The sequence below is a fragment of the Sphaerodactylus townsendi genome, linkage group LG06 (assembly GCF_021028975.2).
Source record: "Sphaerodactylus townsendi isolate TG3544 linkage group LG06, MPM_Stown_v2.3, whole genome shotgun sequence".
Classification (NCBI taxonomy): domain Eukaryota; kingdom Metazoa; phylum Chordata; class Lepidosauria; order Squamata; family Sphaerodactylidae; genus Sphaerodactylus; species Sphaerodactylus townsendi.
The window spans coordinates 83336466-83351356 of record NC_059430.1 but is presented as its reverse complement, the minus strand read 5'-3'; the positions used below and the strand labels follow the sequence as shown (position 1 = coordinate 83351356).

General features: G+C 43.4%; 1 pseudogene; it reads right to left on the bottom strand.

Annotated features, from left to right (window-relative positions):
* Window positions 1–1964: 1964 nt before the first annotated feature.
* LOC125435987 lies at window positions 1965–2069 on the bottom strand (annotated as a pseudogene).
* Between the last annotated feature and the right edge of the window lie 12822 nt (window positions 2070–14891).

The following is a 14891-nucleotide window of genomic DNA, read 5'->3' as shown; positions in this document are numbered from 1 at the left end:
GGCCACAGCTTTAATAAACACCACCACAGGCACATTGGCACAGCATGAGGGATCCATCCTTAAGCAATCTGCCTGCTGCCTAAACTGCCATCCCAGCCTAGCTTTATAGAGAGGGGGCAGGGTGGCCTGTGTACCAAAAACAAAACATGCAAGCATGGCCAGGCTGCAAGGCAGCTGGGCTACACTCCCTCAGCTGGCCAAAGCCAGCAGGAACAGCCCTGCCCTATCCACTCCCAGCCCAGGGCCACAAATGCAGCTCCAAATGAATCCAGGACTGTGGTTTCTGTTGGAGTGAAACTGTACTGGAGAAGTGGTGGTTGAAACAAATATCTAAGGAAGATACAAGGATGCAATCAGAGCATACAGAATTAAGATTTTAAGCAGCTTTTCACTGTGGGTAAAAAAAAGCTTGCTATATGTAGTAAGGCTGTCAACCTCCAGGTCACCAAGAATTACAACTTATCTCCTGACTACACAGGTCAGTTGCTTTAAAAAAATGGCTTCTCTGGAGGGTGGACACTATGGCATTAGATTGATTGATTGATTGATTGATTGATTGATTGATTGATTGATTGATTGATTGATTGATTTCTAGGTCGCCCATTCCCGAAAAGGGCTCAGGGTGGCGTACAACAAAACCCAATTGTTACTTTAAAACATACAGTATAAATACTATTTAAAATTAGTAAACTTAAAAACCAAGATGGCAGCTACCCTATCTGGGCCCACAGGAGGCCTTAACAGAACTGATGGTTGAACCCGGCTTGAAGACAGCCTGGTACTCAATAGGCAGCCAATGCAGTTTAAAAAGGACAGGTGTAATATGGTCCCTGCTCGAAACCCCATCTAGGAGATGAGCGGCTGCATGCTGCATGAGCTTCAATTTCCAGACTGAATTCAAGGGCAGGTCCGCATAAAGCAAGTTACAATAATCCAGCCTAAAGGTGATCGTTGCATGGGTTACTGTGGCCAGGTCAGCACTGGAGAGCTATAGGGCCAACTGGCGTGCCTGCCGAAGATGGTAAAAAGTCCAGAATCATGCCCAGACTGATACCAGAGAGGATAGATGTACTGTCTCACCGGCCAAAACAGGCAAACCAAAATCAGCTGGCATCTCTCCCTGACCCACCCACAGAACCTTCGTCTTTGCTGGATTCAATTTCAACCTGCTTGCTCTCAACCAACCAGCCACAGCCTCAAAACAATTTTAAGAGAGCCTCAGGGGCCAAGTGCAGACAACCCGCCATTGTCAGAACTAGCTGGGTGTCATCCACGTACTGGTGACATTGCAGCCCCAAACTCCAAACCAGCTCAGCCCGGGGGCACAATGGCGCATATAGATATTAAAGAGCATTGGGGAAAGGATTGCCCCTTATGGCACCCCATAGTCTATGGCACCCCAGCAGTCTATATATCCTGCTGAGGCCTCTCCCCTAACCTTACCTTTTCCAGTCTCCACCTCTAAGTCTCCAGAAATTTCCCAACCTAAAGTTCACAACCACATTCTGTGGACTTATAATGTTATCACAAAATGAACCATCTTTTCTTCACTAAGAAATGCCAGGAGGATTGAAGGGTTTGTTGGTACCTTATACATGTGCCTGGCAACCAGTAAGAGACAGGGGGTCGGGGTGTGGAGGTGCTGTTGGAAATGGCATGACATCACTTCTGAGAAAACCCTCTCTGGGATTCACTGGAATTATGTTAGGCCTCTCTGGGAATTGCCTGAAACATTTTTAAGGGCTCTCCCAACATCTGCTACTAGAGATCCTACAGCTAGAGATAGGCTGACTGCACACAAAACATCTGCTGCGTGTTGGGGACAAATGTATGTCGCAAGAAGATTTCTTGTACAGCCATTTTTTCCTCCAGCCCCACTTTCATTTTCTAGTCTCCCCGCGGCAAGCAAGACCACTTCTAGAGTGGGGAAGAAGAAGAAGAAGAAGAGTTTGGATTTATACTCCACCTTTCTCTCCTGTAAGGAGACTCAAGGTGGCTTACAAGTTCCTTTCCCTTCCTCTCCTCTCCTCACAACAGACACTTTGTGAGGTAGGCAGAGCTGAGAGAGTTCTGAGAGAACTGTGACTAGCCCAAGGTCACCCAGCAGGGATGTAGGAGTGCAGAAACCAGATAAGCCTCCATCACTCAGATAGAGGAGTGCCACAGACATCTTTCCTCCACCCATGGTCAGCCTGCCTAGCTCCACCCTCCCCAGTCCTCAAACTTCCATCCATGCCTTCCCCCTTGGGCACACCCCATTTCATACTGCCTGTTCCTGTCTGCTTCTCTAATGCTCATTTTGATATATCAATATAACAAAGACTTTTGCAAGGACCAGCACAAGCAGGGTCTGTTTCTGGCTCCAGCTCATCACCCCCTCTGCTTCTGCCCTTCCTGATAATCAGGAAGGATTTTAAAAACCTTTTTACAGACAAGACTCTTTTTAAAAACAAGTCTCTCTCCCCAGACAGCTCCTGGGGACATCAGTACAGGTGCAAGTCCCTACTTATTCCAGCTCAGACAATGAAATCATCTAATTCAGTACTGTTGATTCTGAGGGTGGCTCTTTGCTCTCCCAACATCTGCTACTAGAGATCTTTCAGCTAGAGATATTAGGAAGGCTGGGACATGGATGTCCATCTTAGAATTTTCCTAGAGATTGGGGGAGGGGGCTTGGGGGGTAGAGTTTGGGTGGGGAAAGAACACAGTACAGATGTGATGCTATAGAGCCTGTCCTCTGAAGCTCTTATGTTAAGTGGAAACATACAAATACAATTTACAAACAATATTATAATGTACAAAAGTCAAGTAACATCGTGACAATACAACAATATCCAGCAGTACAAAAAAACGCCTATTTTTTGTCACTCTGGACTGTGTATGATATCATACTAAGCTGAAAATGCACATTTTAAATGTCCTTCATAGCAAATGCAGAATGATTTCTTCAAAGGTTAGATAAGTAGCTGGAGTGTCCACAGAGAACCAACATACCAGGTTTTCACACTAATTTCATCAAAAGACTTCCTCAACCTACTCCAAAGCCTTTAACTGAATAAGATACTTGTTTACTCTTTATTTCTTTTACACAGTGACCTTCTGGCTACTGCCTGGAGTGAATTCTCTCTGCAAAGCTGAATAGTCTTGCTTGGGGTTATGTTGTTTGTTGCTTGGACGTTTTTATGACCTAATCTCTAGTATTTACCAGAGAGTATGGAGGGATTCCCAGATTTTTTTGGGGGGGTGGGGGGAGTTACATTACTAATGGATCTTCACACAGACATGTCAGAGGTTTTTTCCCCTCTGAGGCCCCATCCCCAAACAGCTCCTGGGGGGCATCAGTGCATATGCATCAGAGGGCACACAACCTTTTTGGTTGTATGCCCTCTGAAGCTGCCATTTTGTCCAGAGGAACTGATTACTGTTGCATGGAGATCAACTGCAATTCCAGAAAGACTCCAGGCCCCACGAGAAGGTTGGAAAACACAGGTGGCAACATCCGCATCACATGTTTGCCTCTGACCTGTCCTTGAGCGTGTGTGTGCATGGATTTTAGTGCCCAGAATTTCTTTTGGTATATCTGAGTCTGCTGCATGCACAGTCCCAAGCAAACCTCCTTGAACTTTAAGAGACCTTTGAGCAACTGTCTGTAATGCAGTCCTAGTTCACAGGCACAGTTTTGTCTCTTCCTGGAACTGCCTTTAAGCTGTCATGTGATCCCCCTGTTCCACAATTTAGAGTTTGCTGCTACCTTAGATCAGAATCATCTCTAAAAGGGATGTATAGCCTAGAGTCAACTGCAAATTGTGGCACTGTCGCAGGAAGAATCGGATGAATTTTTTACTTCACGTTATGTGCCTTTCTCAGTTAGACTTTTCAGTCACATAAAAAAATGGATATTAAGTCTGGGGGCAGCTTTGGGAACAGGAGATCAGTGTGTGGAGTTGAAATAAGAATAGGGGTGAGGACAAGGGGCAGCAGCTGGCAAAGTTTAATGTTTTAGAAATTGAGCAGCCAAAGTTCTGGCATGCTTCTTTAGTTTGTCAAGATTCTAGCCATACTGCCTGAGAGAGCTGGATTTTAATTTAAATTGAAAATATGTATGGAAGGCGCCTTTCTGATCTGTTAAATCTCTGCTGTTCCTCATCAACATTATTTGCTGGAGGAAGATGAGACTTATGAAGTGTGTTGTACCTTGTGAAATGGACCTAAAAGTAGCAATTTTTATGTGACGAACGAGATTTGAGGCAAATTTTTGAGGCTGTTTATCCACTGCTGCCAGTCAGATCAAATTTATTTCCTTACAACTTCAGTGATGAATATTATAGTTTATGAAGTTAGATGGTGACCTTGTCAGCATTATTGGAGAAAATATATATCCTATATTGGAATTATTCATAAACTATCTGGTATCTTAAAGTGCTGCAGATGCTTTTCATTAGAATCTGGAAATAGTCATTTGATTTCTCCTTCTTTAGGATACATGCATTTAAAATACAGGCCAGACTATTTAATGTACTCATGAAGCTGCCTCATACTAGATCAGATTATTGTCGTATCAAGGTCATTACTGCCTACTCTGGCAGCCCCTTTCCTGTGTCCCAGTTATATGTTTCTAGGGTAGCCAAACTCCAGGTGATAGCTGGAGATCTCCCATTATTACAACTGATCTCCAGATGACAGAGATCAATTCACCGGGAGAAAATGGCCTCTTTGGGAGGTGGACTCTATGGCATAATATCCCATTGAAATCTTTCCCTTTCCTGTTCAAGTTCCACCCCCCCCCCCGCATCTCCAGGTATTTCCTGTTGCAAATAAAGAACTTTACACTTTTTCTTAATCTCAGAGATGGACTTGACAAGAGAATAAAAAAAATAGAGTGGTTAAGGCACTGGGCATTCTTTCTTTACTGCAGTGAAACTTCCCTCTGATGTGTTGATTGCTATTCTCAGAAAGCTTCCTTCCTCCTTTCCACACCTCCACTCACATACACGGTTTCTTCTCCATCTTGCAACCTTTAGGTAAAGGCATACCGGGAGAAAATGGTGCCCGGGCCTGACCTTCTCCAGCATCCCCCTGCTCCCCCCTCCACTGTCCGGTGACAGTAAGTGGGGCACGGGGGGGGGCAGGGGAGCGTGGAGCAGCTGGGCCCTGGGCATCTTTTTCTCCCAGCCAGGCCAGGAGCCTGCTGCAGGTCTGCCAGGAGTCTGTTGTGGCATTCTCCTGGGCTACAGCAAGGTCCCAGGGGAGGCGCCCGGGCTGTTGCCAGCCCCTGCAGCCTCATCGAGGGGCTGGCAGGGTCAGGTGGGGCCAGCAGCTGTGGGGGCTGGTGATGCCCAGGGCGCCTCCCCTGGGAGAATGCGGCCAGACAGCCATGGCCCGGGTCTCTACCCCGGAGAGGCCAGTAGCAGAGGGATGATTTTGCTCCCCCACATGGCGCCTAGGGACATGAGACCACCCATGTCCTTCTGGCAGATATGCCACTGCCTTTAAGGCAGGATGCAGGTCTAGTATCCCCCTCCATCCTAGTTAGATTAGATTAGGAAACTATATTTATTCTTTCCTATCCAGAAAAGGAGTTCCTATAATGAATCAAGTATATTAGTTTGAATAGTTAAAAGGCTCAAAGTAATTTTGTCTTGGTACACACAGAGATTAGATGGGCTTTGCTGATCACAATAGCCTTTGAGTACTCTGCTACATTACCAGATTTTATATGAAAAATCTAACATTTACCCACCCAAACCTGGCAACCCTACAATCTGATGCCTTTAGCTATCAGCTCAATTGCCACCTTGGGTTTTTGCGGTCTTAGCTATAGTGATTTATATTTTTGTATTGTCATGATTTAAACTCCACAAGCCACCCTGAGCCTGAAATTGGTTGGGAAGGGCAGGATATACTGAACCATATCCTCTCTCCATGGTTTTAAGTCACAGTATTTTCTACTTTTTTATTTTTAATACTTCATTTATAGTTTTTTTAGAGATGTTATGTTAGTGTTCCATTCACACAGATGGGAGAGAAAATGAAGATGGCATGCAGGACAATACATAGGGATCTGCTCCTTCAAATAAATTTTATTTTTTTGCTTATTTCTATCTACAAGGTATGATAAACTACGAGAGTTGGGGAGGATTATTTATCTTTTTGGAGACTTTAAGACTCTAGCAGTTTTGATTAAAAGTAGTTCCAGCACAAATGGTGATCCGCAGAATCCCTTTCCCCACTTCTTAGTCCAAGTCCCAAGTTTTAAAACCGAAGGTGCATGGGAGCTCTATTCTTATCCTCCCTGCTCAAGGAAAACAGCACATGCAAAAGGAGGCTATTTTTTTGTAAAACTAGTGCATCATTAGAACCTTCTAACTAAGGCTTTTGCCAGTCCATTTTCCGTTTTGAGAGGGAGACCGTTCCCATTTGCCTCCAGCTTTCTCTCAGTAGCAGCTTGACGTCCTGAGATATTTTAAATAAAAAGGCTCCTTCACATCAGTTGTACATCACAAAGTCCAGACAATTCAAGCAAAGGGTTCACTGGGTTCTCACCCTTTCTTCTCCTTACGTATTTGGTTCTATCACTGAAGATTTTGTGGCACGTCTTCGAATCCTCAGAAGAAAGGGCGAGAACCCAGTGAGAACCCAGTGAACCCTTTGCTTGAATTGTCTGGACTTTGTGATGTACAACTAATGTGAAGGAGCCTTCTTATTTAATATCTCAGGATATCAAGCTGTTGGAACATCATTAAAACTTATTTCACTCACATGAAGTGGATATCCACCAGTTATCCACTTTCAGAAGTGTGATATGTACAGCTGCAATATCATGCAACTACAAATTTCATAGAAAATCTATACATGCACCCTAGCCAAATGAATTGCACTCATGAAACACAGATGATGATGATGATGATGATCATAACAAAAGTGATGAGGATGATGGGCTTTGCAGCCCAGGCTAGGCCTCCTGACCCCTTTAAATTATAGCAGTTTTAAGCAGGGGATCTGGCAGTGCATAAGGCCAGCTTTTCCAAATGGAAGCATGAGTAAGCAGGCAACGGACATTGGACTGATCTGACTTCAAAAGCTACTGGGTGTTGGATGGATTGGAAGAAGTGAAGTAGAAGAGAAAGCACAGATCTGGCGATCCTTCAAGTGCTGGGCCTTCTTAGAGTTTACTCAGCTGGACAGGGGCCTTGTTGACAAGGTCCCAACATGGAGTGGTTTTATTACTGCAGACCAATCACCAAGAAGTGGTCTGGAGGTGGATGGGAATGTGACAAAGAAAACAGACAGAAACATTATGCACAATGAAAAAGGCACCTCAAAATTGTTTTCCAGAAAAGACTGGGGTGAAAGTGGTTCCAACAGAACTAGGGAGGAGGAAAGTGGATCAGGAAATGAAGTGAAAACTAAAGGCACAAGAATGTATGCAGAAATGAGGGGATAAACTGATAAACTGCTAGAATCGATGCAAAAACTTTGCAAAAAGGCCCTTTATGAGGTAGGTTAGTCTATGAGATTCCTTATTGATTGGGGATTTGAACTAAAGAGATAAAGTTACTTGGTTGGTTCTGCCTTTCTCAGTAACTTCTCCCCTCTCCCCTTCAAAAGGAGCAGCAGATGGAGATGTTGGTTAGAAGGAACTTGGTATACCCCTTCACGATCTGCTTACAAAGGTGAACCGCTTCACATTTCTTCATGGGGACTGAAGTTTGTCTGGTTGCCTAGGTCTTTCTCAAGTCCTCTCCTGAGGTACTAGCATCAAAAATGTTAGTCAGTTGTAAAATGGAATCTTAAAAGCAAAATAGGAAGGTGGCCTATTGCAGGCAGTACTCGTTGATTTTCCAAATTAATGTTTTAGATCACCATGCTGTGGTAGACCTAATTAAATGTCAGAGGGGGAGAGACAGGACTAAATGCATGAATAAAATATCTTTTATTTTATCATTACATTTTTATAATAAAATTTACTTGTCATCTTAATGTAATAATGGAGCTAACAAGATAATTTATTTCTGAATATAATTAAGTTGTGCAGAATGAGGAAGCAGGGCCCTCTGAGATGTCAGATTCACTCTGTTGGAGAGAGCTTATTGGAAAGGAGATGGTTATAATTTAGAAAAAAAAATCCAGTCCTATTGAAAAAGTAATGGTTAGGATAAATATGTGGAGAAGTGAGTTGGGGGGAGGACGAGAGGATGAAATGAAGTGGCACAAACTGTCTGACCTTTCCTTCCTTCTCTGTTGTCTCATTAATTGTAACAGTGTGTGTGTGTGTGTGTGTGTGTATGTTTTGAAATGACATCAAATCATCAAATACAAATTGGTATGCCTTCTTTCCAGGAGCTCATCCTGGCAATGTCACCTGTGAAGTAGTTTTGGCTCTCTCTACAAGATAAGATGAGGAAAATGACAACAAATATGCACTAAAGCACAACATAAACTGAAGTGCACAACATCCATGTGCCGCCCCAAGAATCAATGTTCTCCAAAACTTGCTATCATTAACATCCTTGCTCAGGTCTTACAGACTGAGGGCTGTGGATTCCTTTATAGCGACAATCCAGCTCATGTTGGGTCTTCCCCCTTTTCCTGCTGCCCTTTAACCTTTCCTAGCATTATCTTTTCCAGTGACTCATTATCTTCTCATTATGTGACCAAATTATGACAGCTTTTCTATGCTTGCAATCAATAAATGAGAATTCTGCTTTCAAAGTACTGATTCATTTATTGGACAAATTTGGGGTTGTGACAGTTAGCCTTATTGAGTCAAATGCCTAATGATTCAATGTTGGAAAATTGTGAGATTCTGATAGATTCCTTCAAAATATCACATGGTTTGATAGGGAATGCCAAGTACATAAAACAATTTTATGTAAAGCATTAGAACAAGGGCATCAAACATCTGATACAAATGATTACAAAGAATATCTCTAAGACTGAGGAAAAAAATTGGGGACATAACAAGGATTTTTAAAAAATCTATCTAAAAGGATGGAAGCCTCTTTACCAAGTCATGAAATCCTCAAACTCAATCAATCACCACGTTTATTTGCATAAAAAACAAACATACAGTCAGGTTGCAGTTTGATGATAACAATAGTAACTTAGCGGCTGCTTCAGAGATGAGCTCATCATCATTATCTGACAAGTAGACAATTTTTTGCTTAGATAAACCAGGTCTGTTAGCCAATAACAGATTAAGCAAATTGGTTCTTACAGTTGTATATAAAGGGCAATATAACAATGTGTGGTGAATAGATTCCGTGTACTTCATGACCCATGCACATTCCCTCTCAGCCAGAGGGATTTTTTGACACCTCCCTGGGAAAATTGCAGAAGGAAGTGCATTACATCTGACAAGGCAAGTTGTTGAATTACTTTGGCATTAACCCTATTCGTGCCCTTTATTAAAGAAAAATAATTGAATAGCTAAAACACTGCCCTTGCTGACAGAGATCACATGATCACATGGTCCCTATGAGTGACCTAGCCAGCTCTATAGTGAAAGTGAGGCCCCAGATACCTAAATGATTTCACCTGCTAAATGAGCTTGCCTTCTAAAATCCAGTTGGTAGATCTCCAGGACTTTAAGAGCATTAAGATCTTCCACTTTGTGAAATTCAAGGATAGGCTATTGTTATTACAATAGTCATGGAAACCAATAAGAAGGCATTTAAAACCCATTATGGAACTAGACAAAAGGACAGCATCATCCATGTATAGAAGAATTGGGATATGGAACTTGCCCGGTCTCAGGAATCCTTGAACTCTAGATCAGTGGTTCTCAACCTGGGGCTCGGGACCCCTTTGGGGGTCAAACAACCCTTTCACAGGGGTCACCTAAGACTCTCTGCATCAGTGTTCTCCATGTGTAAAATTGATAAATGTTAGGGTTGGGAGTCACCACAACATGAGAAACTGTATTAAAGGGTCGCAGCATTAGGAAGGTTGAGAACCACTGCTCTAGATCTTTTTGAAAGGTCATTGCAACTGTTTTTCAAGGAGAAAGAATCCCAAAACGTCACGTTATATGGGCCTAGAAATGGGAAGAATATTTCACTCAGCTTTTCACTTCTCTTGTCACCTTTAAAGTATAAATTGGTATCCCTAAGTTAAATATATTGCCCCAATGGCCAAGGATAGAACCAGATGAAATGTTGTGGCTGAAAGCTGGGAAGCCAGATGGAATTATCTCAGATCTCCTTTTAAACAACTAGGACTTAGTGGTAAATTTCTTTTCCTTTGTAGATCAAACTGACACTTTACCCAAAGCATGGCTGAATACCATTGTATTGCTGATCTATAAAAAAAGTACACATAGCCCAACCAGGCAACTATCATCCAATCAGACTGCTATCTGTTATAGGCAAGCTCTATACAAAGCATTTAGCTTCCATACTCAAAAATTGGATCATCTTGAACAGCATCCTTGGACCTGAACAGATTGGCTTTAGAAAAAGTGCAACAACCTTGGACCAGTGTGCTGTACTGTCTTTCCTTAGTGAAAAATATACTAGAATGAGAAGAGGCAGATTGTACATAGAATTCATTGATCTACATTTGATTCAATTGACTGTGACCTCCTGTGGGAAAAGCTATCTAACTTAGGAATAGATCTCAGGTTCCTACACTTAAACATAAGATGGCATACACTTGTCAAGTTAAGTACTCTTTGGAAGATAAAGGTAAATTAACAACTAAAATTCCTATTTCTAAAGGAGCAAAACAAGGATGTATTCTAGTTCAACACTTATTGAACCTGTTTGTAAATTATCTTGAATCTACCTTAGAAAAGTTATATGGTCAGCCACCTAGACTAGGCACCTGCCTTATGCCAATTCTGCTGTATACAGACGATACAGTGATATTATTTAGAATAAAAACTGAGCTTTTACATTACATACAAGCCTTTCATCTCTGTTGCAACCAAAATCATCTAAGTATAAACTATCCAAAAACTAAAATCATGGTATTCACCAAGTCTTAGCAGAAACTGAGGCCGTTTCCGCATGGGCCAAAAACGGTGGCCTGGGGGCGGTAAAAACACCGCCCCCAGGCCGCCGTTCGCACAGGCGGTGCTGCTGAAATGCAGCAGCGCCGACCTGGCTGCCCTTCCCCTCCCTCAGGGCAGCGTCAGGCCGCCCTAAAAAACAACCCTTTAAAGGGTTGTTTTTGAGGGAACAGCGTCTTCCCGGCGGCGCGGTGCGAACAGCACCGCCGGGAACACGCTGTTTCCCTTCCCTTTCCCACTCACCTTGTCCCCATCGTCGGCCTGCTGGCCTCTGAAGCCCCTCCCTCGCTGTCCTCCGACCCCTGGAGGTCGGAGGGCAGCGTGGGCGGGGCTTCAGAGGCCAGCAGGCTGATGACAGGGACAAGGTGAGTGGGAAAGGGAAGGGGGCAGAGGTGGCTCCATGCAGGAGTCAGCCTGCAATCGATCCGGGCCGGCTCCTCTCCTGAGGCGGCTTTCATGCGACGCCATGCTTGGCGTCGCGAGCGGCCTCCACACTTCTGCACGCCGGCAGAATTCTTGCCGGCATGGGGGCGCCTGGGGAGCCGTGCGGAAACGGCCTGAAACAGCCCCATGGTTGCCATGGTGGCCATGAAGTCCTGATCTGGACCATCAAAGGCATCCTTGACATGGGGGTTGAAATCCCCCAGAATCACTGTACTGGGAGCCGCCAACACCACCTCCAAGACTGCCCCCACCAGCTCAGTTAGGGAGGCAGTTGGGCAGTGGGGTGAACAGCCCACCAACAGCAGTCCTAACTTGTCTCCCTGGCTAAGCACCAAGAACAAACTTTCTATACTGGCCATAGAGTGGGCTGTCTTGTGAGGGTGATGGAATCTCTGTGGACCACAGCCAAGCCCCCCATACCTGCCCCATTAGCCCAGGCTGATGCTGCACATAGTAACAGTGTGTGTGTGTGTGTGTCAGAGATGAGTAAGTGTTGAGGCCCCCCCACCTTCCTCACCCACACCAGGTTGACCCCCTCATCCAGGATCAAGTCCTGGATAAGGACAGATTTACTTTGCACTGACCCGGCATTCCAAGCAGCACCAGTGAGCCAGATGGCACACACCCCTGCTCTCCTAGGTGGGGGTGGGGGGGACAGAGCATTGGCTTAGGGAACTAAATGCATTTCCCTTTCACACTGCCATCATTTATATAAATATTTATCTAGGCCTAGACCTAACTAGTTTGTGTATGTACTTTCTTGCTCTGAGATAATTCAGACTCAATAAGCAGAGATGAACAAAAAGGACTTAATTTTTATTCAAAACTTTAAGCAATGTTGGAGTGCTATAGTCCTATAGACACAACTTCTCAGCACTTGAACTTTTGATCCCTAACTCTCTTCCTCCTTCTAATTCTTTCAGTTACAAAGTATCTTTCTCACAGCCAGCTCCTGACTCATGCTCTTTCACTCACAGACTTAAAGCCATCTCTCACACACAGCTCTTTCAGCTCTGTTTTCTGTTAACTGTCAATCTTCCCTCAATATCAGGGCTGCCAATAGCCACCATGGACCCCTGGACAAAAATTCCACCTGCCCCCAATGACCCTGATCCAAAATAAGAAATACAAGCGAGACACAAGCAACATGGGAATAAGTCCTGTGTGGAATTAAGTGAGACATCCTTCTCTCTCAAAAAGTTTTAAACTGCACAATACTTTAAAAATATTTCTACTAACCTGAAACAGACAAACAAGCAAAACCCTTACTTAATGTGGAAAGAAAAACTGGAAGATGTGAAAACTCAGTTTTGTTATCCAGGGAGAGGAGGCAGGTGAGCCAAGTCTCCAGATTGTGTTGTCTTCCTGCACTTGCACACACTTTAGAAAAGTGTCTGTGGTCCTCAAATGCTGAAATTTGACTATGTATTTTAAAACTACAAACAAATTATAGTCACATATTTAAACTAGAGTACTGTTGATTTTGATCGAAACTGAAACGAAGGTATTCACATAACTCATCCACAATTCCACATTTATAGTATCTCTAAAACCATATCAAGTGCATGTGTGGTTACCCTTTCACTGCTTTGATATACTAACTTGGCACTCCCTCCCCCTTTTGTTCATATTTTTTGTCTTGTATTAACTATGTGTCAACTCCCTAGCCAGGGTAGAGATGAAAATGAATGACATTGGAACGAGTGTGTGTGTGTGTGTGTGGGGGGGGGGGGCATAAAAAGAGACATATGAGATGGTGGGAGAGGGAGAAATGTTGGTACACCAGGTTGGTTAATGGATTCAGCAACATCTCACGATAACCAAAGTTTACCTGAGCCTCAAAAATGTAAAAGTTTGTAGCCAAGAAGAGCTTTCTTTAAAAAAAAATGCTGCTAAAAAATGTGGCGAATAGCACCAGGTAGTCAAATCTTCTGTCTGTTCACATTGTTTTGCTTTGCCTTTGTCCCTAGTGGCTGCAGTGCAGAACTTTACTGAAAATAAAATAAACTGAAACTATTAGCTGAGTGCGGGATAATTCCAGCTTCACTGGACCCTCAAACAGGTTTGAGCCCTGCAAATTTTGTACCACCAATCTCCCTGCCTCCCTGGTCAGGGGCCCTGCTTCAGCTGTCATTGGCTGCGGTCTGAGAGAGGTGAACTGGACCTGTCCATCACAATGCTTTTGCTTAGTTTCCCTCTTGCTAGTGTAAACAGGTATGTTTTCTTGTTTTTTATTGCCTTTTGGAACTTCCTTGGAATAACATGATTATGGTGATACATAAAAAGATATAGAGGGATCTTCAATATTATGTATAACTTATTTCACATGTTGGTACAGATAACAAAAGACTTGCTGAAGTGCAAAAAAATTTAGTACAAGAATTATTGCTTCCTACTGCATTATGCTCAGGGTTATTAATTTGCACAAACCAAGCTTGCTTCTTCAAAGATAATTTTTTGCAATAACATTTAAAAGCAATAAATATTTACCCAGCATCCCAGAAGAAAAAAAAGAAAAACATATCAATGTGAATATGTGGTGGTAGTTATGAGAATTATTTTTAAATGCATTCTAATGGAAAGAGTAGCTATGAATTAATGCAATAGGATTATATAACATAGGATAGCATTCAAAGAAACTGCATGTTTTCTTGGTAAGATTAAGAACCTCCTACAATGCTGAGGTTTTGCTTACAATTTCTATACAGTAATCCTCATTACTGAAGAGGCAGGCCACGTATGAAAGAATGGGTTGTCTCTTCAACTCTGGGAACTGATATTAGATTACACTAGTAAGACTCCAAAGTTTTGGCTACAGATATGGTTCTCTCTTGCAAAGCTATGAGATCAGCAGGACTATCTGGTGGATTCCTCGCAGAGCAAATATAATGGATATAGAACACAATACAAACTGGTTTTTGGGGGGACTTCGCACAGGTCCCATCCCAAAAATGTTTTATATCCCTCAACCCAGTATTTTTGAAAACTGCCAAATCAGTGATCCTTTTGCACACACACTCCTAAGCAGCCATTTATTTCCCAGGGGAACTGACCTCTGTCTTCTTGAGATCAGTTGTAATTCCAGATGATCTCCAGCTCCCACCTGTTGGCAACTATAGTTCCCCTGGAGGAGGTTGCATTGGAGGGTAGAGCCTGTGGCATTATTCCTCTCCCACTCCCAGCCCTCCTCAAACCACGCTCTCCCCAGGCTGCACTCACAAATACTCTCTAGGTATTCCCTAACCAGGAGCAGGTAATCTCCTTCCCATCCAACAGCTAACCGACTTTTATCTGCCTCTCTCCTTAAGCTGCTCCCCACCCGCCCCAATGTTTCTGCCGAGGAAAACTGTGGCCTAGTTTTGTGATGCCAGTCACTCAACCAAACCCATTTGCATGATATAGAATTTCCAAGGCCTTGTGGCATCTCACTTTTCCC